The sequence below is a fragment of the Crotalus tigris genome, unplaced genomic scaffold (assembly GCF_016545835.1).
Source record: "Crotalus tigris isolate CLP2741 ecotype Arizona unplaced genomic scaffold, ASM1654583v1 scf7180000024153.1733885, whole genome shotgun sequence".
In the NCBI taxonomy this organism is placed as follows: domain Eukaryota; kingdom Metazoa; phylum Chordata; class Lepidosauria; order Squamata; family Viperidae; genus Crotalus; species Crotalus tigris.
The window spans coordinates 1,544,693-1,568,489 of NW_024100414.1; the positions used below are offsets into that span (position 1 = coordinate 1,544,693).

A 23,797-nucleotide genomic window follows, 5' to 3' on the forward strand; every position below is an offset into this window, starting at 1 on the left:
AAACAATCCCGGGGTTCCTGCCGTGAACAATTTTGAGGGGCTACCACCACCTTTTTTTTTCCCCTTGTCACTATTTTCCCCCCCTCTATGTCTGTGACCTTATGAACTTTCGTAATTCCTGGGAATCTCCTGCCCTGAGTGACACCACAACAGAGACTTTGGCCCTCAAATTAAATTATCCTTCCCTCCTCTCCTCTCCTTCCCCCCCCCGCCCCAAAATACAGCCATCTGAGAAAAGCCACCGAAAAGAATTTTTGGAATAAAGCCTCTGGAATGTAACTCGGTCCATTGTCTGAAGGCTTGCAGAGCAGAAATAAAGTTACCCGCTTAGCTTTGGAGATTTTTACGATTGCATTCCCAGCTTCTCTTCCCTCCGGGCATAAGGGCTAGAAACTTGTTCTTTTTTTCTTTCTTTCTTTCTTTTTTTTTTTAAATAACCACTGATTAATAATCCCAAACGACACAAACGTGTGAGAAACATGCTAAACATGCAGCTTCTGAAGAGGCTGCTTTAAAAAAAAAAAAAAAAAGGAATGTCTGATTTATGTGTGTCCCCCCCCCCCCACAAAAACAAATGCTGGTTAGGGTCTTTGAAATAAATTCTACCTTGTCAGGCTGGCAGGGTCTAAGAGCGTCGTTTGAAGGGTAACATTTGCTTTGGCAAATGACAAATGTCAGAGGCTTCATTCCCCAAAAATATGGTTGGAGGAACCTTAAGATTTATTTCCGTTTGCATTTAAAAGTGAGTAAAATGAAATGCAGGCAACATGATCACTTTTTCTTCTCTTTTGTTGAAAATTAAATCAAATCACAAGTTTATGGGCCATCTCTATACCTGTCATCCATCTTTCTTTCTTTCTTTCTTTCTTTCTCCTTCATTTCCTTCTTTCCTTCCTTCCTTCCTTCTCTCAGTCTCATCCCTTCCCCTTCCTTCCTTCCTTCCTTCCTTGCCTTCTTTCTCTTTCTTTCTCCTTCATTTCCTCCCTTCCTTCTTTCCTTCCTTCCTTCTCTCAGTCTCATCCCTTCCTTCCTTCTCTCAGTCTCATCCCTTCCTTCCTTCCTTCCTTTTTTCTTTCTTTCTTCCCCTGCCTTCCCCTTCCATCCTTCATTCCTTTCCTCTCTTTCCTTTCTCCCTTTCCTCTCCTTCCTTCCTTCCTTCCTCTGCTTCCCATTTCCTTCCTTCTTGATGTACCTCTGTTGTACAATAACAGCAAAATGGAGGTGATGTGGTCCAAATTCAATCATAGAACACCCTCCCTTTTTAAAAACCATTGATAAAAATACAAGTTGCTTCCCCAAACGTGTGCTCCATGAGGCCCAGCAAAGGACCAGGGCTCCAAAATTTGCAGATGTTTCATTACCCAAACTAGGCAACATCATCAGGACTCCTCATTTCATCCTAAAGCTACAAATATTCTCCTTTAGTGGCAGCCTCCCTCCCTCTGTTTTTTCTAGCTCCCAAGATAAGCTCCAAGCAGCAGGTCCTGTTCTTGAGTCAGCTTTTTTTTTTTTTTCTCCTCTTGCTAACTGCCAGCTGATGGGCAGTTTAATAAAAAATGACAAGAAGGAAAGAATTTATCTTCCTGCGGTGTTTGTGCCGTGCCTTTTGGCCTTGTCTTAATCACTGTGGAGAATGCAAAAGCGATTAAAAAAGGAGGGGAAGGAAGAAAGAAAAAAGGGAACAGACGAGAAAAGTGGATCGTGTTAGAATTACAGCCTCTTGAGGCTTTGGAATATTTGCCCCGAAGGAGGTCTGTGAATCCCCATAGGGTTGGCTTCCAATGAAAAAGGAACACTGAGACAGGTGGTGAGATTTGAGTTTTCCTTCAAGGAATAGAATAGAATAGAATAGAATAGAATAGAATAGAATAGAATAGAATAGAATAGAATAGAATAGAATAGAATAGAATTAGAGTAATGATAAGAAGAATAGAATAGAATAGAATTAGAGTAATGATAAGGAATAGAATGGAATAGAAGACAATAGAAATAGAATAGAATAGAATAGAATAGAATAGAATAGAATAGAATAGAATAGAATAGAATAGAATAGAATAGAACCTCTAGTCCTACTCTTCTTCCTGGTGTTTTTGATTCTTTCTTAAAGCCATAGGGTCACTGATGCACTTTATCCCTCCCTCCCTGCTTCCTCCTCCTCCTCCTCCTCCTCTTTCCCCAGCCCATCATCCACGCTCCTCATCCAATAAAGCAACATTACCAAACTCATGTTTCTTCCCTGAGTTGCCATGGCAACCTGCGAGCTGGCGATGTCAGATGACCGAATCCCAAAAGGATGGATGCTCAAGGCTGGGAGGAAGTGACTCCTAGCGAGGACACAAATTGTGGGTTCGCGCCCCTCCCCAGCCCCGTTGAGACCAGGGCCCCGACGCACGTTAATGCCCTTCCTTTTGCAAAAGATTTGGCGTGTGATTCAAAGGGAAGAGGAGAAGAATCTTGTGATACGACCTCTTCCTGCTGGCAGCTCCCGTTATTTGCCTCAGCTCCTGCCCTCCTAGCAATTCGGAAGCACGCAAATGAGAGTAGATCAATAGGTACCACTTCGGTGGGAAGGTAACAATGTTCCCTGCTCCTCAGCGTACAATTACGCCGGCTGCATGACCGGGGAAATGTCTTTGGACAATGCTAGCTCCTTTGGAGAGGCAATGGAGATGGCAAGGGAAACTTTGATCTTTGTGTACCTGTAAATGATTTACCTTGAATCCCATGTATTTTTGGAGTGCTGTTTCTCCAAGCATGCTGTTCTGTATCAAAATGGATGGTGCCCAGTAAGGGTTCAGCGCTGTGCCTTAAACTGTTAGCAGAAAAGCTAATCACAGCCACACAACTGATTTATTCTCCAAAGCAGCAGAGGACAGGACCAGAAAATAAAGGGTAGAAGTTCCTCAGAAGGAGGTCCATCCTAGAACTAAGGGGAAATGTCCTGACAGTAAGAACAATCAACCAGTGGAATGGCTTGCCACCAGAAGTTATGGATGCTCCATCACTGCAGGTTTTCAAGAAGAGCCGTTTCTCCAGAATGGTATACTGTTTGAGCAGGGGGTTGGACTAGAAGACCTCCGAGGTCTCTTCCAACCCTATTATCCTATGTTCTGTTAAAGGAGTCCCCAAAGAGCTTCCCCAAGCCAAATCTAGATTTACGTTCCTGGAGAAATACTAAGTGTGACCTTCTTTATTTTCTGCTAACCGCTTCTTGTGCTTTATATAGGCCAGTTGCCTTCCCTCGACTGAATTGGGCAGAGGGGGTAGCAAATCCAAATTAATGTCAATTTAAGACTTTGAAGTTGGCACTCAATATTTGGCCAACCATCGGTTGAGCTGCCCGTGTTTTGTGGCCGTCGAAATATCTACTACAAATAGTGGTTTACGGACCCACCTCTAGCATACTCCCCTAGCCCACCCCACTTTATCCAAAACAAGGAATTGCAATCTTCTCCACAACGGACGAGGGAGAGCTCTTGTGTGCCTTTCTTTCATCTCCTTTTCTCAGCTGAGGTAACCTAGGCAGGAGACCAAAGGATGAGATTAGGGGATGGGAAATTAAGGCCAAGCTAGGTCAGTTCATATATTACAGCTCCCGGTCTAAATTTCAAGGGACTCTGAGGTAAGATACAGTTGATGAAAGTCGGGTGGGAAGCCACATCCCAGACCTATCAGCACATAAAAGGATGCTCTTTATATTAACCCCTTTGTGCCAACTCAAGCTGGACGTCTTGAACTCTGGATTTATTTCTTCCTCATAATTAAAGTTGCAATGAAACAAGGAGTTGGGAAGCAGTAGAAAGAGAGAATGGAAGCCCAAGAAGAGAATAAGAGAACAATAGACTTGGAAGGGACCTTGGAGTTTTTTGGTCTTCTAGTCTAACCCTATGCTCTTTCAGACAAGGGGCTGTCCGGTTCTCTTGTTAAAACCCTCCAGTGATGGAGCACCCACAACTTCTGAAGGCAAGCTATCCCACTGATGAATTGTCCTCACTGTTAGGAAATTTCTCTTAGCATTTCTCCTAGTCCTAATTGTGGCTGCAAGTCAGAGATGACCTGTAGGCCAGACATCATCACCCAGATGAAGTTGGAGAAGCTTGATCAGAGAGAGGACGGTCTAATTTCAGTCTTAGGTCATGCAGTGGTCCATTAGGTGCATGGACAGGCGGGCTCACCCCATTCCATTGTTACCTTTTTTTCCAATTGATATTTAAGGCATGCTACCTTAGATCCTGGAGGCAACATCTGGTCCTCAAAACTAGCCAACCTCCAGGAGATAAAAGAACAGTGAGGTTGTGGTAGAGAAGACAATCCTAAACCCTCGAAGGAATGCTAGTTATCGTTGATTAGAGGCCATTCTTTCTCTTTAAAACTTTAATTGCTGGGGGTGTAGCAAATGAAGATTTCTTGGTGGTCTTTGTGCTTGGCTGAGTAGCAGTGATGATGTTACCTCTTTGGGTAATGAAAGGTCTGCAAGAAAATAACCCAGCTCATTTCAACCCCGAGCTCCAAAGATTCCCCTTTATTGGTAGAGCAAATCTAATAAATACATTAAAAGTAGCAGGCAGGAGACTGAAGTAGCTTCAAGTGTGTTTGACATCCTAGCATGGATACGAAGAAGCATTTCTAGAATCCCGATCTTTAATTGCACAGGTCATCCCTACGGGCTCATGAAGTCTTCATTGTTCGGTCTGGCCTTCCCAAACATGACCCAGATTTTTATGTCCGCTTGTGGCCTTGCCAAACATTCCACAGCACACCAAGGCAACCTTTCGGGAAGGCGTGAGACAAAACACCTCTGCAGACATCCAGGAGACTTCTTTAATGAGAGGCCATACAAAACCCAAGCCAATCATAAGGGCATGCCCTCCGGCTCTGGAAGACTTGAGGGAAAGCAGGCAGGTTGCTCAGGATGCCAGGTCTGCAGGTGGTAGCTGGAAAAGAGCTATTTTCCAACAGAAATGGTCCTCTGAGAAGGGCGGTCCAGCTGGTTATATCTCCAAGGGGTTCTTCCCCGTTCTTGGCTGAAAGCAGCTGCCGAGGGAACAGCCTGCCTCCAGAAGTTGTGGGTGCTCCATCACTGGAGGTTTTCAAGAAGAGACTGGACAGCCAATGGTCCAGAATGGACTAGGGTTCCTCCCAACCCTATGATTCTATGTTCTGCGCAGCATTGGGGAATACTGGTTTGGGTGGGGCATCTAACAAAGAAGTGCTAGGATTGTGAATGAGATGGCAGGGAGGTTTATGGTATCCTCTGCTGCCTTCCCCTGCCCTCTGGATGGGAGTTATTGATCTTCTCCTGCCCCATAAGACTCTCTACCTCATCTGCCACTTTTTCAAGATGGTTTTAATTTATGAAAACAGAAAGGGGACAAGCTGTAAAGGGAGGCCCCCTTGTTGCACCTTGCAACTGCTTGCAAGAATGGCTTTGCACCTTATGAAGATCCCATTGGGACGATATGGAATATTTGGAAGTGGGGGGAGAAGAGGAGGAGGAGGAGGAGGGGAGGGGTCCAAAACTTAAAACACTTGCAAGACCCATCCATCATCAGTTTCCACTCTCCACCTCTATTAAGATCAGAAGAGGGGAAAACGTGTTTGAGTCATGTTTTTAAGCAATCTGATTTTTGTTGCAATTGCTTCGACTGTTCCTGGTTCCAAAAAAAGCTCTTTTCTTTGAATTTTGCAGTGCGTTCTGGGTCCTGAAGTGTTGCAGGTGGAACCTGTGTGTCTTAGGAAAAGATTCATATGGAAATGTGTACCTTAAAGAAAGATGCCATCATACATGTAGGTATTAAGAAAATTGTGTGCAAAAAGCACACTGTTCTCTGTGTGTGTATGTGTCTGTCTGTCTGTGTCTCTCTTTCTCTTTCCCTCAAAATGTATACTTTGGGGGAATACACACACACACAGAGAGAGAGAGAGAGAATATCACAGAAAAAATAAAGAATTCATTAGCTGAGACGTGAGACAAAATGTATGTGAAACAGGAACCCCAGCAAAATTTCCTAATGCACAATTCAACTGAGTCACACTATCCAAATATGAGGCAAAATTATCCCAGATTAATAAAATGACTCTTGGGCAGATTATGGTAACCAAGTAACCCTCACCACATTTGCTCAGTTATAAACAGATTATGGGTCCAGATAAATTTGAAATGGATTATGGATCCAGATAAATTAGATTACGGGTCCAGATAAATTACGGGACCAAATCAATTTGAAACAACATTTTGGAATTCATTTTAAGAATCATTCCTGTGGGGAAACACTGTGTTTTTTTCAGTTCTTTGGTTGGACACTAAAATGAACTGGAAAGAACCAATGATTACTCTTCAAGAACATTTAAATTCAACTTACAAATTTCACGCCGGTCGAAGGGGCATGTCAAAATCTGTTTTCCGACACAACAAAAATGGCAGAAACCCACGGAAGTCTTCACCATGATTACGATGGGACTGACACCTTAAACAGCTCTGGCAGCACGAAAGAGAATTTTAAACAGCATCTGGAGAGGAGGTTTTGAAACGGTGGCTTTTCATTAAATGTGCTTGTTGTGGCAGTGAAGAGAAGCCTTTTTTCATCTAGGGGTTTCTGTTTGCTTAGGTGTCAAAAGATGGGCAGGGAATAAGGGAAAGGGTTGGTCCAGATCCCTGTGTAAGAGGAGCTATGGCTGAACATGGAAGAAAGCCTGTTTCAAGCAATAACATTCATATCACAGAAAGGCGCAGATAAAATCAGCTATAAAACCAGCTCTTTTATGTTCAGATTCAGACAAAAGGCAGCAGAGTGGTTTCATAGCCTCTTCCTTTCTCCAATAACCTTATGAAGGAGCTCCCTCTAGCTCACAAATTTGCAGTTATGGGCATCTATTTCTCTCCCGTGCCTCAATTTAACCCCCTCCCCTTTGTTTACAGACGGGAGAAGAGGGGAGACTTTAAATAGCTGGATAGCTATTTCTTGCTGAACAAAGTTTTTTTTTTGAAAAATTACTTGTCTGCCTTTCATTCCTCAGGACCAATTCAGAAGTGGATGAAAATCGGTGTAGGGATGGTGCCGGATTTGGTCAATCACATCGTTGGCCTTTTTTTTTTAATTGCTCAGAATTTTTTTTTTTTTTAAATGGTTTATTCTATTCTGAAAGGAAGGAACGCTTGGATTGGACTGGACTGGGTCTGTTTCCAAAATAAATTCTCCTGTAAGTATTTTACTACAAAAAAACAACCGGCGGCGTAAACCTTCTCTGCCAATTTGCTATGAATATGGCATGGGCTTTTGGCAGATGGGAGATTTGCACCTTCTTATTAGATTGTAAATAACGTTTGGATTTTTGAACATTTATTTAATGAACAAAAAGGATATTTTTTTAAAAAAAAATGCCCTAAACCCAGCCTGAGTTAATCATGCATTTATTTCATCTACCGCCTTGTGCTGAAATGCTAATTTTGGTGGAGATTAAGGAGATGTTTTTACAAGAATAATACCCCACATCTATTTAAATAAACTGCAAAATGATAAGCAGACCAGCAACTAAGGAAAAGAGTTAATTAAGAATCTCCAAGGTAACTTCTATTCCTTTGTTAACAAAACACAAATGTCAAGGGACGGTTATTTTATCTTTAACTGACCAATCACCCACTACGCATACAGTCGGAGAGAGAACAGTCATAATTTTATAACATCGCAGTTCTAAATACACCAATAAACCTATTGGATATATTTACACCCTCCATCTTATACACACCAGCTCCCGTGTTTTCACTTTATCTTAGCGGCTCCCCATATATCCTTTCATATATATATATTTTTTTCTGCAACTACAATTAAAAAGAAGTTTATTTATACAAATATGTAAAATTAACACACCACCTCTGGAGATAAATAGGCAGAGAAAGAAGGCAGAGGTACGAAATTCCACAAGGGCTGAAATTAACTATTGATGAAGCATAGACTGATCAATTTATATATCTGTGGCAAGCAGCTTCTATTAAAAAAAAACCTTTAAGAAAAAAATATGTGGCTTGAATCCATTCATTAATGAAGCAGTTTCTTAGCAAATTCATACAGAGAGAAAGCTAGTTTTTTTTTTTTTTTTTTTTTTGGTAAGGCATTTTGAAATAAGATTTTGGGATAAGATCTTGAGGCGATTTCTTCGCTAATCAGATATCTTGTGCACCATATGCTTTTCAACTTTTCAGCGGTGATAATTTTTTTGGCATGTTCTTCCTTTTGTGTCTTTGTTACACGCTGCTCAGAACCCCTTCTTGTGAGCTGAGCAGCCATATAAATTTTATATATAAATAAACAATCTTTTTTTTAAGAGAGTCTTATAGAGAATCCATGACACTTAACGAGCAAGCATTTCTATATTTCCAAAATTCAAGTATCAAAACTGAAACGGTAGCTGTTCAAGAATTACCTCCTTACCGAATGGATTAATTAATCACATTTCAGTCGGTCTAATGTTATTTTCAAACAGGAGATTAAGAAGAGAGTTCTATCTTGCATTGGAAAAAAACGAAGAAGAAACATGTCAAAAAGAGTTATTTTTTGATTTCTTTGTAGTGAGAATTTTCTCCGATGATCAGTCACTGCGTATTCATCATTGACCTGCCTGGCTGGATGGTCTTCTTCAAGGCTTGCTTAGAAGTAAATTCTGTAATTTTTAACACAAAGAATTACACTCTAGGGAAGAATATTCCTCAGCCATTCGGCCTTAGGGATAGAACCAGCTAAATCTTTAAGGCCTTGGAAATGAAGTTAATTTTGTCTTCCCTAGCAAGAATGCAGTTGTTATTTAAAAAAAAAAAAAAATCCTTGAGAAAGGGAGAACGACATTAGGAAAAGCACATTGGATCAGCTGCCCCTTGCCCTTTCAAATAAACAAATAAGGATGTCTATTCCATAATCAAATATTCCAGATTTTTTTCTCTCTCTTTCAGCCCAGATGCTGATTTTGTCAAAGATCCTGTAGCGCAGTTGTATATTCAAATCAGGGTATTGCGAGGAAGAAAGAAGGGGAAGAAACAGAAACACAGCCTGAAGAATAATCAGAATTATTTGAATTCGTCACCGTTTATCCTTTTTTTCCCAAAAGGTGGGTAGATGAACAGGAGGGATTAAAGAAATTGCCTACGGAGCATGCAAACAAGCCTCAAAATATATTTCTGCTGCAAAAACACGTATTCTCATTAGCAATTGCTATTTTGCCTTCTTTTCATAACGGGTAATAATAATAGCCAGGTCCCTTTTTAAAAGCAAAATAAATGGTTATTGTACAGCCGGGGTGCTGTCATTCCTTAACTGTTCGCCTTTCTTTTATCTTAATTATCTCTGGTAATGCCATGATTCTCCCTCTTATTTCCCAGGATTCAGCCTAGGAAAAATAACCTTATTTCAAACAATAATGATTTTTCTACTGCCATAAATAATTCAAGCCTCCACTTTAAGTATGTAAAGGAAGAAATTAAAGTCTCCAGCAGAAGCTGCAACTGTTGTATTTGAGAGACACACGTGCATGCCTATAATCTTCATATATTTTCATATATGCGTGAAGAGTATATAGTTATCTCATTGATAAATACGAGGTTTGCTTGAATTTCGAATCTGTTTCTTTTGAAAAGCATTTTCTCCTTTAGGTTAAGATTTGGTGGTATGTATAGCATGCACACACATATACACCATACATACATAGGCAAGCAAGAATTAAAATGCATGGTTCTTTATATGCGTGAGGCTTTTTTTTTTAAAGGAAGAAACAGCAAAATCCGGTTTATTCTGCGCGTCAAATTTTATCTGTTGAGTTTTGCAAAATGATCCGTTACAAAAATTAAAAAGCATGAAAAATCGCGTTGTTTCTCAAGGCGATTTTTTAAAATTATTATTTTGCTTTGTTTTAACAAAATGTACGCGTTTATAAATATTTTGCGTTGGCACCCATTGTAATCTAACGTGAAAGCCTGCGTATATCTTTTAGCCTTCCTGTGTATTTTTTTTTTTTTTTATGATTTTGTCAAATTCTGCACATTTGAAGGATCTCCTCTATTCACCAGGAAACTGTTGTGGAAAATTTGTTTTGCGTGTCCAACACCAACAGGGGATTGTGTCGCCACAAGGATCTTAGAAACAAAATTGAAAATTTTGGGGAAAACTGCAATTCAGATGAAATCTTTAAGCAGCTTGGTTTGCGGCAGTGTTCGTATTTGGAAGTATCAATTAAAGGAAACAAACTCCTTTCTTGTACAGTAGCCTTTTAGAAAGAGGCAGGAGGGGCCAGTCAGCAAACCAACGTTGTTGTTGTTGTTTCGCTGAATAAAGTCATCTTCGTTTCATATCCTGCCAACATAAAAATTGCAGTTCTCTGGTCTGCCAGGGAATGGGTCTTATCGCAACAAGCTTGGCTTTGCCTGTGACAGAGCAGGCTACAGAGAAATGCATATCTGATTTATTTAGCCCTGCCAGACAAATGGCTAACCAAAGATTGGCTGAAATTTCTTGATATACAGCTGGAGAGGAGAAATCTGGGAGACTGAATAAACCAAGGGGTGCAAAAACTGAATGACCCAGCTCTAGGTTCGAAACGGGTTTAAAGGCCTGTGATTGAACCCAATGAGAGTCTTAATCAAGGCTGATTTGTAACAGAATAACGGAGCTGGAAGGGACCTTGGAGGTCTTCTAGTCCAACCCCTTGCTCAAGCAGGAGACCCTATACCATTCCAGACAAAGGGCTGTCCAAGCTCTTCTTTAAAAACCTCCAGTGTCGGTGCATCCACAATTCCTGGAGGCAGGTCGTTCCACTGCTTAATTGTTCTCACCATTAGGAAACTCCTCCTCAGTTCTAGGTTGATTAGTTTCCATCCGTTGCTTTTTGTCCTGTCCTTGGCTGATTTAGACAATGGGAAGACCCTTAAATAGCTGGTTAAAAAAACACAACATTCAGATTTCACCAAAGAAAAACATAGAACTAAAGTGTCCGGGACGATATCCCAACATAATCCCTTGTGAGTCTCTCTCTCTCTCTCTCTTTCTCTCTGTCTCTCTCTCTCTCTCTCTCTCTCTCTCTCTCTCTCTCTCTCTCTCTCTGTGTGTGTGTGTGTGTGTGTGTGTGTGTGTGTCTCCCCTAGAATCCTTCTCCTAGGGAGGCAGCAGCCAAAGAAACAAAGGCGAATCCTCAGAAGCTGCTTAGCAAAGCTCAAGTGATGAGAACTGGGCTGTGATGGGTGATTTAAAGAGCTCATAAACAGCTGGCAGCAGGCTGGAGATTCTGCAGAAAGCAATAAAAAAGAGGTTTTTTTTAAAAAAAAAAAACAGAAAAGAAAATATTCTTCCCGATTGTAGGTCTTCTCTGTTTACCTTATCCGGAATTCACGGTCTTAAGACCCTGGAGCAAATTGAGCATGTTTGTTGCGTGAGGTCAACTATCCCTGAGAATATATTTCTGGGTGCAATACAGACGTTGCCCCCCCCCCCGCACGCACACTCCTCACCCCTTTTACAGTACTCCTTGACTTATGACCCCAAATGAGCCCCAAATTTATTTCGCTCAGCGAAACGGTTGCTCAGTGAGATTGGCCCCATTTTTACGGCCTTCCTTGCCACCATTGTTATGTGAATTGCATGCAGCAGTTGTTAAGTTAGAAATGTGGTCGTTAAGCGAATTTGGCTTCCCCATTGACTTTGCAAAAGGGGATCACGTGACCCCAGGACACTGCAACCGTCATAAATACGAGTCCGCTGCCAAGGGTCCAAATTTTGATCGTGTTGGCTGTTGGGATGCTGCAACGGTCGTCAGTGTGCCAAACAAAAATAATTGTTTTCAGCGCCATTGTAACTTAGAATGGTCACTGAATGAACTGTCGTAAGCCGAGGACTACCTGTATTTCTATGTATCCATGCATGCATGTGCCTGGCATGGCTTTGGCTTCTCTGCCCCGTTGTAGCCCTTCCTGGGAAGATTTTGTTAGCCGTGGTCTAGACGTTGCTGAGTTTCTCCCTCCCTCCTCGCCTCCCCAGCGCTAGTGGTAATTTAAAATTGTTTGGGATAAACTCGGCTTCTTAAGCCCAGGGAGCCAATAACAATCTCCAGTTCCCTGACCTCTGTTGCAGCATCAAACGCCCAGCTCCAGCCTGTTCGGTTCAGTTGTGGGTCAGAAAGGGTGACCTCCCTCCACCTTCCTTGTAGGTTTTAAAATTGTTTTGAGAAAGAAGAGGATAATAATAACTATTGCAAGAGAGGGAGAAAGAGAGAGAGAGAGAGAGAGGCAGAGAGAGAGAAAGAGACAGAGAGAGGGAGATAGAGGCAGAGAGAGGGAGAAAGAGAAAGAAAAAGAGAGAGAAAAAGACGGAGAGGGAGAAGGAGAAAGAGAGTGAGAAAGACAAAGAAAGGGAGAGGGAAAGAGAGAGAGAAAGGGAGAGAGGGAGGGAGAGGGAGAAAGAGAGAGGGAGAGAGGGAGAGGGAGAAAAAAGAGAGAGAGAGAGAGAGAAGGGGGGGAAATGGAGAGAGATCATTGCAGACAATTTTGATTTTTGCCCTGCCTTTTCCTATGATGTAAAGAATTGGCTTGTTTCAATGGATGGTAGCCCTAGAAATAAAGCTTTGGCTAGAAAACCCCACTGAAACAACCCCAAAACAAATCGGAACGCAGATTGCTTTTGGCATCATCCAGAGACAGCACCACAATGCAAAGAAAAAAGGCTTTCAAAATGCAGTTCTGTCCTCTCTGTGTTAATGCAATCCTAGGTTGCATTAATAGAGGGGTAGAATTAAGATCATGTGAAGTATTAGTACCGCTATATATAAACCCTAGTAAGATCACACTTGGAATCCTGCATCCAGGTTTGATCACCATATCATCAAAGAAGATGTTGAGACTCTGGAAAGAGTGCAGAGAAGAGCAACAAAGATGATTAGGGGGCTGAAGGCTGAAAGGTTGCAGGAAATGGGTATGTCTAGTTTAATGAAAAGAAAAATTAAGGGTAACAAGATAGCAGCCTTCCAACATTTGAGGGGCTGCCACAAAGAATCAAAGAATTTTCCAAAGAACCAGAAGGCAGGACAAGAAGCAACGCATGGAAACTTATCAAAGAGAGGACTAATCTAGAACTAAGGAGAAATTTCCTAACAGTGAGAACAATCAACCAGTGGAACGCCTTGCCTCCAGAAGTTGTGGGTGCTCCATCACTGGAGGCTTTTAAGAAAGGACTGGACAGCCGTTTGTCTGGAATGATATAAAGTCTCCTGCTTAAGCAGGGGGTTGTGATCACATTGTGGTGATGCCAGGGTGTCCCCCAAAGCTAGAAGGCCCGAAGCTTCTGCAGCAGCAGCAAAGCAACCTATAGGGATCTTCCCTATCTTCTCCTTTGGTTGATATTACGGTGATGGCCACTGAAGTCCTTCAGATGTTTGTAAGAAAACTCCTCATCACCCCAACCAAGATTTCAGTGTATACCGGTGGCATATCATGCATTAAAGAAGGCCAATCCTATTTCTATAGCTAAGAAATTATCAAACGTTTTTGAGTTTCGGTTGTCCTTCAGTTGACTTGAGTGTGATGGGTTAAACAACTTGCAGCCCATTCTATCTAGCAGATAAGACTTTGTGCAAGGATATTAAAATCCAGGTGAGCATTCAGGAATCTGGAATGCTCACCTGGATTTTAATATTCTTGCACAAAGTCTTACCGAATATGGAATTCTTACAACATTTGAGTCATGGGTTTTAAAATTATTTTCTTTTCAGGAAGTGACTGCTTCTACAAATATTTTCCTTGAGGACCTACGATGATGAAGAAAAAAAGACATGGATCTGAATATTTCAAATTGGTAAGTCGTAATTTTTTTTTGCTGAACTGAGAGGAATGATAAAATGGGAAGTGGTTCCATTCCCTGGAAATTTATAATTATAATAATGAAAGTACTTTAAAGAGAAATAGTCTATCCCCTTCCTTTTATAATCCTGGAAAAGCAGAAAAGGTGCAAAAGCTTTTTTTAAAAAAAACAAAAACAGAATATAATACATACCAAAGAAACTGAAAATACAGATTAAAGCTTGCCGCAATCTTCATAAATAATCATCTCTGATAATGTCAACTGCTCAGATATAACAAAATTGAGGGCCTGTTATGAGTTATATGCATAGAATGCCTGCGTCTTGGTTTGGATTGTGATTATTTAAATTTAATTTTCTGTATTTCTGCATCTGATTATGATGTTAATATTACATGTATGGACTTCCCAATTCAACACTGGTGTATGCATTAAGTTAAATGCAAACCATGCATTTTTAATATATATATACATATTTATATATATATATATATATACTTTTCTAAAATTAAAAACGCATGTGAGATCCTAATTGGGACCCTCTCCATATTGAGATTGAGTCTTTTGTACCATTAAAATCCTAGGTTTTAAAAAGAATGATTTAAATCCGTTTCTTGAGTGTAAACGGTAGCATATTTGGGAATAGAAGAGATGGAGACATTCTTATTTTTTTTCCGTCTCTGGTTTCCTACTTTCTATTTTTCTCTTTGGTTGAGCATTCTCATCATTGTAAACCATAGTGGGCTCATTTGAGCTTTACTCAATCACATCAGCCAGGATTGCTTAATGTGCTAAGTCTTAAACTATGATTTAGAAAGTTGGTTGAATAAATTAAGGTGGAGCGAACATATGTATAGTAAACAACAACCGTCATTATCTAGGTCTGTCCAGGAGGTGTTATCAAAAATGACAAAATGGGTGCGCTTAAATTTTATTTTAACAAAACCAAGCTTGAGAAGGACATACGAGGAGGAGGAGGAGGAGGAGGAGAGAAAAGTGAAAAGCACGTAACCCCCACCTGCAAACATATTCTCTTAATCCAGAATCTGTTCTAACTTTTTCACCATTTGGGAGATTTTAGAATAACAGAAAAGCAGAGTTGGAAGGGACCTTGGCGGTCTTCTAGTCCAGCCCCCTGCTCAACCAGGAGACCCTATCACATTCCAGGCAAAGGGTTGTCCAACCTCTTTTTAAAAATTAACCTAACTTCTGGAGGCAAGTCGTTCCACTGATTAATGGTTTTCATTGTCAGGAAATTTCTCCTTAGTTCTAGGTTGATTCTCTCCTTGATTATTTTCCATCCGTTCCTTCTGGTTCTGCTTTCAGGCACTTTGGAGAATAGTTTTACCCCCCCCCCCACTTCCTTGTGGCAGCCCTTTAGATATTGGAAGCCTGCTATCATGTCACCCCAAGTCCTTCTTTTTATTAAACTAGACAGACCTAATTCCTGCCACCCTTTCATCATATGATTTCGCCTCCAGATTGTCTCCTCCAGATGTGCCAAATGCTTTAGCTTCACCCCCCCCAGTGGCTCCCACAACCACTGTCCAGTGCTGGTGCACATCTGGACAATGCACACACACCCATGCCCGAATGGAAATGCCGAGCTTGTTTTTTATTTTTATTTTTTCAAAAAATGCTTTCATTTTTTTTTGCAACTACGAATGAGAGAGAGGTCAGGAGCTAACCCTGACAAAGGAGACTAAATCCATTCCACAGGTCTGTCTCCCCTCTAGGCTAGGCCCACGTTAGCTCTGTTGGCCATTTCTTTGGCATCCCTTTGTAGTCACTCAAGAGTCGGTTGAAACAATGGCGGTATTTTTGTGCCGAGACATTATTTGGAAGAGGCCACCGTTGGCCCATCCTTTGATGCTGCAGCCTGTGTTCACCAGGGTGTGCAAAACCTTGTAAACTGATCCCCTGCAGCAGCATTTTTTTAAGACTACATCACCCACAGATAAGACAAATGCATTCTACTCCCCCCCCCCCCCAAGAGCCCTTGAGGATCAGAAATGACTGCTGTTTGAGCAGCCCGGGATGAAAGAATGTGGAAAAGAAAAGAACTAAGTTCAGCTGCCCATTCTTCTGCAAAAGGTAGTAGAATTCTACCACTGCTGGGTGAGCTGGGTGGGAAACCAAACTGAAACAAATTGAAATAAACAGGGGTCAATCAACCAGAATAAAGCTGGAAGGGGCCCTGGAGGTCTTCTAGTCCAACCCCCTGCTCAAGCTTTTAAGAAGAGTCATTTCAGACAAATGACTCTTTTTAAAATCCTCCAGCATTGGAACATCCACAGCAAGGCAAACCATTCCACTAGTTAATTGTTCTTCATAGTTAGGAAGTGTCTCCTTAATTCCAGGTTGCTTCTCTCCTTGATTAGTTTCTATCCGTTGTTTCTTACCTTGCCTTCTGGGTGCTTTGGAAAATAAGTTGACCCCCCCCCCTTCTTTGTGGCAGCCCCTCAAACACCGGATCAGGATGATAGTAATAGAACTTAGACTTTCTAAGCAATTTACAGTTTACAGTTTACAGCCTCTCGCCCCCACAATAATCTGGGTCCTCATTTTACCCACTTTGGAAGGATGGAAGGCTGAATCAACCTTGAGCTCGTCAGGACCGAACTTGGAGCTGTGGGCAGAGCTAGCCTGCAATGCTGTATTAATCTAACCCCTGTGCCACCAGGGCTGAATCTGCAAGGGACTGCAAGAATTCTGCTTGGATGGGGTGAATGACCAGAAGAAACATCTTGAGAAAGTTTCTTAGTTCATTGGAATTGTTACCCAGTTGGGTCATGAAACATCTGCAAGAAAACAACCAAGTTCAGAGAGCGCCACGATCCAAAATGTCCATTGATGTCCATTGAGTGGATGGATTTGGTCTTTGCTTCCCTCCATAGAGAAAGAAGAAGAAGAAGGCTATTAGTAAAGTAAGCCTATCCCCGCCACCACTACTTGGCTTACCTTAAACTCTGGACTCTAATGCTCTTTCCCCTTTTTTCCAGGGGAGTGACTGGTTTTCCCAAACTGAAGGGATAATTTTAGGTGGCCATCTGAATAAATTGTCTAACCGGGCCAAGGTCCGGGACTCTATTAGGTTGCTTTCCATATCGCAATATTGGTGTAGTTAATAATGATTTTGCAGTAATTTTAAAACAGTATTAAGAAGGCATCAATAATTCAATCCGTGCTCAGGAAAACCAGCCCGAGTCCCAGGCAACTGAGAATAAAAGCGAGAAAAATCATTAGTCAAAGTTAATGTTAGATTGATTAATTTTTGAGTCCTGGACTTTCTCCCCCCCCCCCTTTTTTTTTTTTTTCCTTCCCTTGAGTGATGGGAGCAGCAAGCAAAGCTTAGGCCTTCCTTGGTATCTTGCAGTTTCTATGGTAACACATTCTTAGTGCAAAGCGGGGTCACCCACAGCTTAATGACAGAAAGGCGGGGGAGAAAAAGAGAGAGAGAGAAAGAGAGAGAGAGAGAAAGAGAGAGAGAGAATAACACTTAAGTAGCAGTGACAATGTATGTTAAACATCCTTAACTCCTGAGAATTACCCTCAGGATGTCATCAACCTCCAACACGATGGTTCCAGGGTCCCGCCAAATTAAATTAAAATAATAAAATCAATCAACATTGGGCATCGCTATTTTTAACTCCTGAGATGCTGCCCACCGTCCCTTTTTGTATCTTCGTCTTATATCTGGACAGGTGGACAGTGATGGGTTGCAACCATCCACCGTTCCAAAGAAGTGCTCTGGGACTCAAATGAGACCCAGAATCTTTTTTTTTTTTTAATTAATAAAGATGATTCTGGAAGCTTTGAGGCAAAGGAAGACCAGCTCCAAATCATTTGTTCTGAACTGAAAGACTATCAAAAAGTCAAGCAGAGGAAGGATTCTGTAGGGGGCCAGGTATGGTGTCCATCAGCCTCTAGAGAACATGATCCCAACCTCTGCTGTAGCTCCCTTTGTGGGAAGTTTGAGGGCTTAGAAAATTATCCTGCAGCCCCATCTCTTTTTCAGTGGGGAGCAAGTAAGTCACCAAGGATCTCCTTTGAAGATCCCAAGAGTTGGGAAACTTTATGGAAATGCACATCTTGGCTTGGCTTGGCAGCTCACCATAACCTGGAGCTATCTCTCTTCATCCCATGAAAAACATGTAATCGAGGCGTGACCAAATCCGTTTGCAGATTTTTCCTTTCAGATGTTGGAAAGCCAGCCCATCCAACCTGAACGGTGGCTGGTTTGGCCACTTTGAACGTAGACAAAGCGTTGTTTCTACAGACTCCCTGTCTCTGGCTTTGCAATCCAGCTGATTGGCGCCAAACAAGCATGCTACTTGTTCTTATGTGTTCCAGCAGAAGGAACACATAAGAACAAAACATCAGTGCAATGCAAGGATGTTCCCCAGACTACGTCAAGCTCTTACAACACTCAAGAAGCATGTTGAAGATTTGGAAACCCAGTTTGGTCCAATCTGCCCTATCCAGAAAGATATTCCTCTGTATCTTTTGAAGCCAGGAAGATACTAGAAAGCAAACAACTGTCCCTAAGCTACAAAGAGCCCTCGCTTTAACACATGTCAATGTCCTTTCAAGGGATGTTCTCCTGAGCCAATCGAGCTACGATTGTGCTCTTATGGAGAAGAAGGATCCATAATAATGACTATGACTATTACAGAAGCTTGATCAATGAAGGCCAACACCCTATGAAGAGTGAAAGTCTCTTGGAAGACTGGAGGGCTCCAAAGACCACTGTTTCAGGCATTTCACTTCCATGGAGTGTTCCTTGTACCAGTGGTATCTCCTTCTCCTACCAAGATGCCTCTTCATCAATGGCTGCTGGTTGGTTGGTTCAAAGTCTTCAAAGAAAACCACCAGGCTTAGAAAGCAGTAAGTACCCCACTGCTCCCCTCTCCTCCTTCCCCATCCCTCCTCCTCATGTCCTCTGCAAACCCTGCCCCTTCTAGCACTGATGATGTTGCATAGATGGACCATGAAACATCTGCAAGAAAACAACCAAGCTCAGAGAGCACCCAGGATCCCACAATCTTCCTCCTCTCTCTCCTTTACTCTGCAAACCCTGCTCCCTTCTAATTACTAAAATGGGTCATGAATCATCTTCAAGAAAACAACCAAGCTCAGAGAGCACTAAGGATCTTACAGTCATCGTTGTCCTCCTCCTCCTCCTCTACTCTGCAAACCTTACTCCCTTGTAGCACTGATGATGTTACTTAAATGGGTCATGAAACATCTGCAAGGGCACCACTAAGCTCAGAGTACAGCAAGGACCCCACAGTTCAACCCCGAGCTACGAATATTCCCTTCTGTTGGTATCAACAATACTTTAAAAAGTAAGAAAGATGCGTTCATTAAGGGATGCGTAAAGGTGGCCCACCATTGCAGATCATGTACATTCCACACACTTCCCCTCTACTTTATTCATTTCCAATGGAAAATATGAAGTTGCTACTCTCATTACTTCTAGTTTCTCATTAGGTTGTAGAATTCCGACTTAAAAAAGCCAGAGGTTCTAATTAGTTGGAAGGCATAGGAGGATTTGATGTACTCTGATGTTTCTTTAATACTTCCCCTGGAGGAGGCAAATGCTGGCCAGGATAACCAAAGAAGTCTCATTTTATTCTGGCAAGCATGCACACATGACACTGATAGTTCATTGTATAACACCTGAAAAGACTGGAATACAAATTGACTTGATTAAGCCCCTGCATGCGCATGTTTGCAAGATGCTATCTTTGACCTGTAATTAGAAACCAACGCATGATCACCAGACTAGATTCGAGTGTTTGGAACAACCATAATTTTTTTCCACACTTTTCATTCCGTTGTGGCATCCCAATGGTCAAGGGATCCAAATTCAGACGCTTGGTAACTGACTCGGATTTACGACGGTTGCAGTATCCCACCGTCCTGTGGTTTTGTGGCCTTTTGACAAGCAAAGGCGATGGGGAAGCCATTTTCATTTAACAACTGCAGCAATTCACTTAACGGATGTGGCAAAGAAAGATCGTAAATTGGGTGCAAAACTTCAACATCTGTCTTACTTAGCAGCATAAATTTTGGGCTCAGCTGTGGTCATAACTCAAAGACTATTCGTCATTGGATATTTTGGGTCATTTTAACCTGGCAGTCAGATTAATCAGGCATGCAGCTTTGAGCTTCTTTGGGGTCTAGCACAGGGCTGCTGCTTGGGACCCACAAAGGTTTTGGGTAGAGCCCCCGAGATTTCCACAAGCATTGTTGCTATCTGTCATTATTATTTTTTTAGGGGGATATTAGCTAGCCTGTGACTTTTGAGAGATGAGGCTCAGTCAGTTTGGGTCTGACGGATTTATGAACTTGGTTTGAAAACTCGGAACGATTTCCTTGAAACATTCTGGGGGTTGACGCAAATGTATCAGTCGGATCCAGATTTGAATTGCAATATCACAACGTTCCTTCACCGGGGTCGTAATGCTCCCTTCGGGGATCCAGAAGAAGAGCTGGTAACTTCCAAATGAGGGGTCCTGAAATGTACTTTGAAACTAGTCCAGATGTTTTGCTCATTCAGAAGAGGTTCTACTAGGTAGCTGTTCCTAAGAAGCTCTGGAAGAACCCTTGGGGGCATCAGGATCCTCCATCCCCATTTTGCTGGAGACCTTCCAAAGGATTAGATGTCATCTTCTCAAATCAGCAAGAGAAGTATGATACTGCAGCCAATGTCTAACTCAACAGTTTGAGGAAGGCCATCATACCCAAGGAAGGAAAGATCTGAGTTACTCTTTGGTTCTAGAGTCTTCTTGAGAGTAAAAAGCAATTCAACAGTCACAGATTTCCAGAGCTGAGTTTTGGGGGAGAATCTGAAACAGCAAGCTAGAAAACCTTCTGTCTTAGCCTTACTGATCACTGGAACAACTTTGAATGCTGGTCTAGGGTATTTCTGTTCCTTTTTTCCCTAGACTTCTCTGGCTTCTGTTGGAAGTTGATCCATCAAATATTTCTTAAAATCCTTGGAATGCTGCCAATGAGATGAAGAGAGCCAGTTGAGTAACTCTAGGCTGTGCTGAGCACACTACATTCCTGTGACTTAAACCAACAATTAAATATGCAAAGGTGAAAATTTGGAAACCCGCGATCAAATCTGCAGTCATTTAAACCCCTTTTTATTTTAAATTTCTTTTTTCCTGTGTTCTGGGATTTCAGAAGGGGAACGTGTCTGCTTTTGTCATCCTTGGTAGCCTTTTTACAGGACTTGCTTTTTCCTTTCCAAGGCAGTTTGGAGAGAATCGTAGTTGGAAATTTGAATCCCATCAACAGTGATGAACTGTCCAGACTTATCCCAGGCTGAGTTATTGATGGAATTACAACAGACACTAAGAACTTCTTGAGATGATTTGAGCAGAGGGAGGGAGAGGCTCCTAAGCAGACAATGGCTGGTATTATTTACTGGGATAAAAGTGATATTTTGAAGGAGAAAGAGGGCGCTGAAATAGTCTCTTTGTCTGCTTCAACTTGTAGCCAGCAAGGCTCAGGGTCTGGGGGAGTGAGAGAAGCCCAAAGTTAATCAGTTTAAATCTCCAGGCATGTCAGCCTCTGGCTGAGGTGGATATGTTCTCACCTTGCGGGAGTCCTCTTGATTTATCTGAAGTGTTATACCTTCTTTTCATCCTTCCCTCCATGCTTTCTTTTCTCCTATTAAAATCCAGAAAGCTGCCCTTCATAGAATAGAATAGAATAGAATAGAATAGAATAGAATAGAATAGAATAGAATAGAATAGAGTAGAGTAGAGTAGAGTAGAGTAGAGTAGAGTAGAATAGAATAGAATAGAATAGAATAGAATAGAATAGAATAGAATAGAATAGAATAGAATAGAATAGAGTAAGAATAGAGTAGAGTAGAGTAGAATAGAATAGAATAGAGTAAGAATAGAGTAAGAATAGAATAGAATAGAATAGAATAGAATAGAGTAGAGTAGAGTAGAGTAGAGTAGAGTAGAGTAGAGTAGAATAGAATAGAATAGAATAGAATAGAATAGAATAGAATAGAGTAAGAATAGAGTAGAGTAGAGTAGAATAGAATAGAATAGAGTAAGAATAGAGTAAGAATAGAATAGAATAGAATAGAATAGAATAGAATAGAATAGAATAGAATAGAATAGAAAAGAGTAAGAATAGAGTAGAGTAGAGTAAGAATAGAATAGAGTAGAGTAGAGTAGAGTAGAGTAGAATAGAATAGAATAGAATAGAATAGAATAGAATAGAATAGAATAGAATAGAATAGAATAGAATTCTTTATTGGTCAAATGTGACTGGACACACAAGAAATTTGTCTCTGGTGCATAAGCTCTCAATACAAGCAACAAGTGATAAATCATGATCATAATCATCAATTACAATCATCAAAAATTGTAAGATGTAGTCTGTAGGATACTAAATAAGCTAATAGCATAAATCATAATAGCACACTAAATAAAAGCAAGATTAACGGGACATTAATGAATAAATGGGTCCCTTGTCACCCATTGTCATGAATGCATCCATTGTCTTGTCTTTTGCCAATTCATAAAGGTTCTCCAATATCAATTCTTTGTAAGTTTCCAAAGAATCCTCTTGAAAGGTTTCTATTTTTCCTCTTCCCTTCATATTTTGATTTTGGTTCTTCCCCCCCCCCCAAAAAAGCTCAGCTGCTCCTCCTGTAATTGTTTTGCAGTGGTATTTGCCTGTCGACTGTCAGCACCTAATTATCAACCTGTAATTGACCCCATCCTGCAATAAAATCTAATTAGGTCTCAACAGCTTCCAGGGATGAAACCCTAGCCCAAGACAATATCCCTCGAGACACCCATTTTCACAAAGACACAGAAAAGTGGGGCTTTTTTGAAAAACTCAAAAGCTTGCAGGAGACGCGGGCACACCAAGTCACAAAGCAAGCAACAGGATAGTTGAGTATAGGATCCTTGGCGCTCTCTGAGCTTGGTTGTTTTCTTGCAGACATTTCATTACCCAGCTAGGTAACCTCATCAGTGCTAGAAGAGTGTGTGGAGAGGAGGAGGAAGAGGAAGAAGAAAAGGACTGTGGGGTCCTTGATGCTCCCTGAGATTGGCTGTTTTCTTGCAAATGTTTTGATACCCAACTGGTATCAAAAGGGGGTCCTTTTGTAGCTTCTGTGTGTTTCGTGGCCCAGAATTATAGTCTCAAAATCTGGAAGACCCAGAAATCTTCTCTAGCTGGAAATGTGAAGTTTGCAGATTGCATTATGGCCTTGAGGCCTAACGGCCCATCTTCCCTGCGTTAAACCCATCCAAATCCATTTTAGAACTGCGTAAAGAGTGCACAGGGAAAGGCGAGGAGAAATTTCCAATAAACGGAGCTTTCCTTTTGCACAGAAAAGGGCCAGCTCTCCTTATTTGTCAGGCGAGACCACACTTAGCGAGAGGAGCCGGTGAGAAAAGATTCATCTAAGTATTACCGTCAGTATTAAATTTATCACGGGAGACCCTTCAAACGGTTTGGTTCCAGGGATGCGCGGAATTAAGTTTTGCTTGGGAAAGCAGCTCCTTTGCTGAGATATTTATCAGGTGCAGGTAGTAAAATGGGCTTTTCGCTGTGTCCAACATGTCTCCTGCCTGTAATTAGCTATTAAAGCATTACCAATCTTGTGCTGTGTTAGCGATAGAGGTTTATTGCATTGTGGATAGGGAGCTTGGTGAAATATCTCCCCCGTGCTATTCCGGAGGATGGTTGTCAATGAGGCAACTGCCACACTGGGCCATTTGGGGAGGAGAGGGGGGCTTTGACAGGGAGGGGAGAAGGACTCGTGATTCCTTGCAAAGCTGAGCAAAGCTGGGTGACTGGGACAGAGAGATGTTTCCTTCTGCAAAGGACAAGTAGTCAAAGGACTACAATTTTGGGAAAACTGAGAAATTAATAGTGGTCATAAGTGCGGTGATGATTAGGATGATGTTATCCATCCAGTT

At 41.6% G+C, this 23,797-nt stretch overlaps 1 protein-coding gene across 2 annotated transcripts in view; it reads left to right on the plus strand.

The window, feature by feature from the left end:
- The window catches only part of LMX1B (LIM homeobox transcription factor 1 beta), a 194,210-nt gene that overhangs the window by 136,459 nt on the left and 33,954 nt on the right, over nucleotides 1-23,797 (plus strand). For both annotated transcript variants that reach the window (XR_005554238.1, XR_005554240.1), the window contains 4 exons: nucleotides 5,690-5,787; nucleotides 7,018-7,200; nucleotides 8,945-9,099; nucleotides 13,741-13,823. The gene's annotated coding sequence lies outside the window, so the exon portion shown is untranslated. The remainder of the gene's footprint in view (nucleotides 1-5,689; nucleotides 5,788-7,017; nucleotides 7,201-8,944; nucleotides 9,100-13,740; nucleotides 13,824-23,797) is intronic.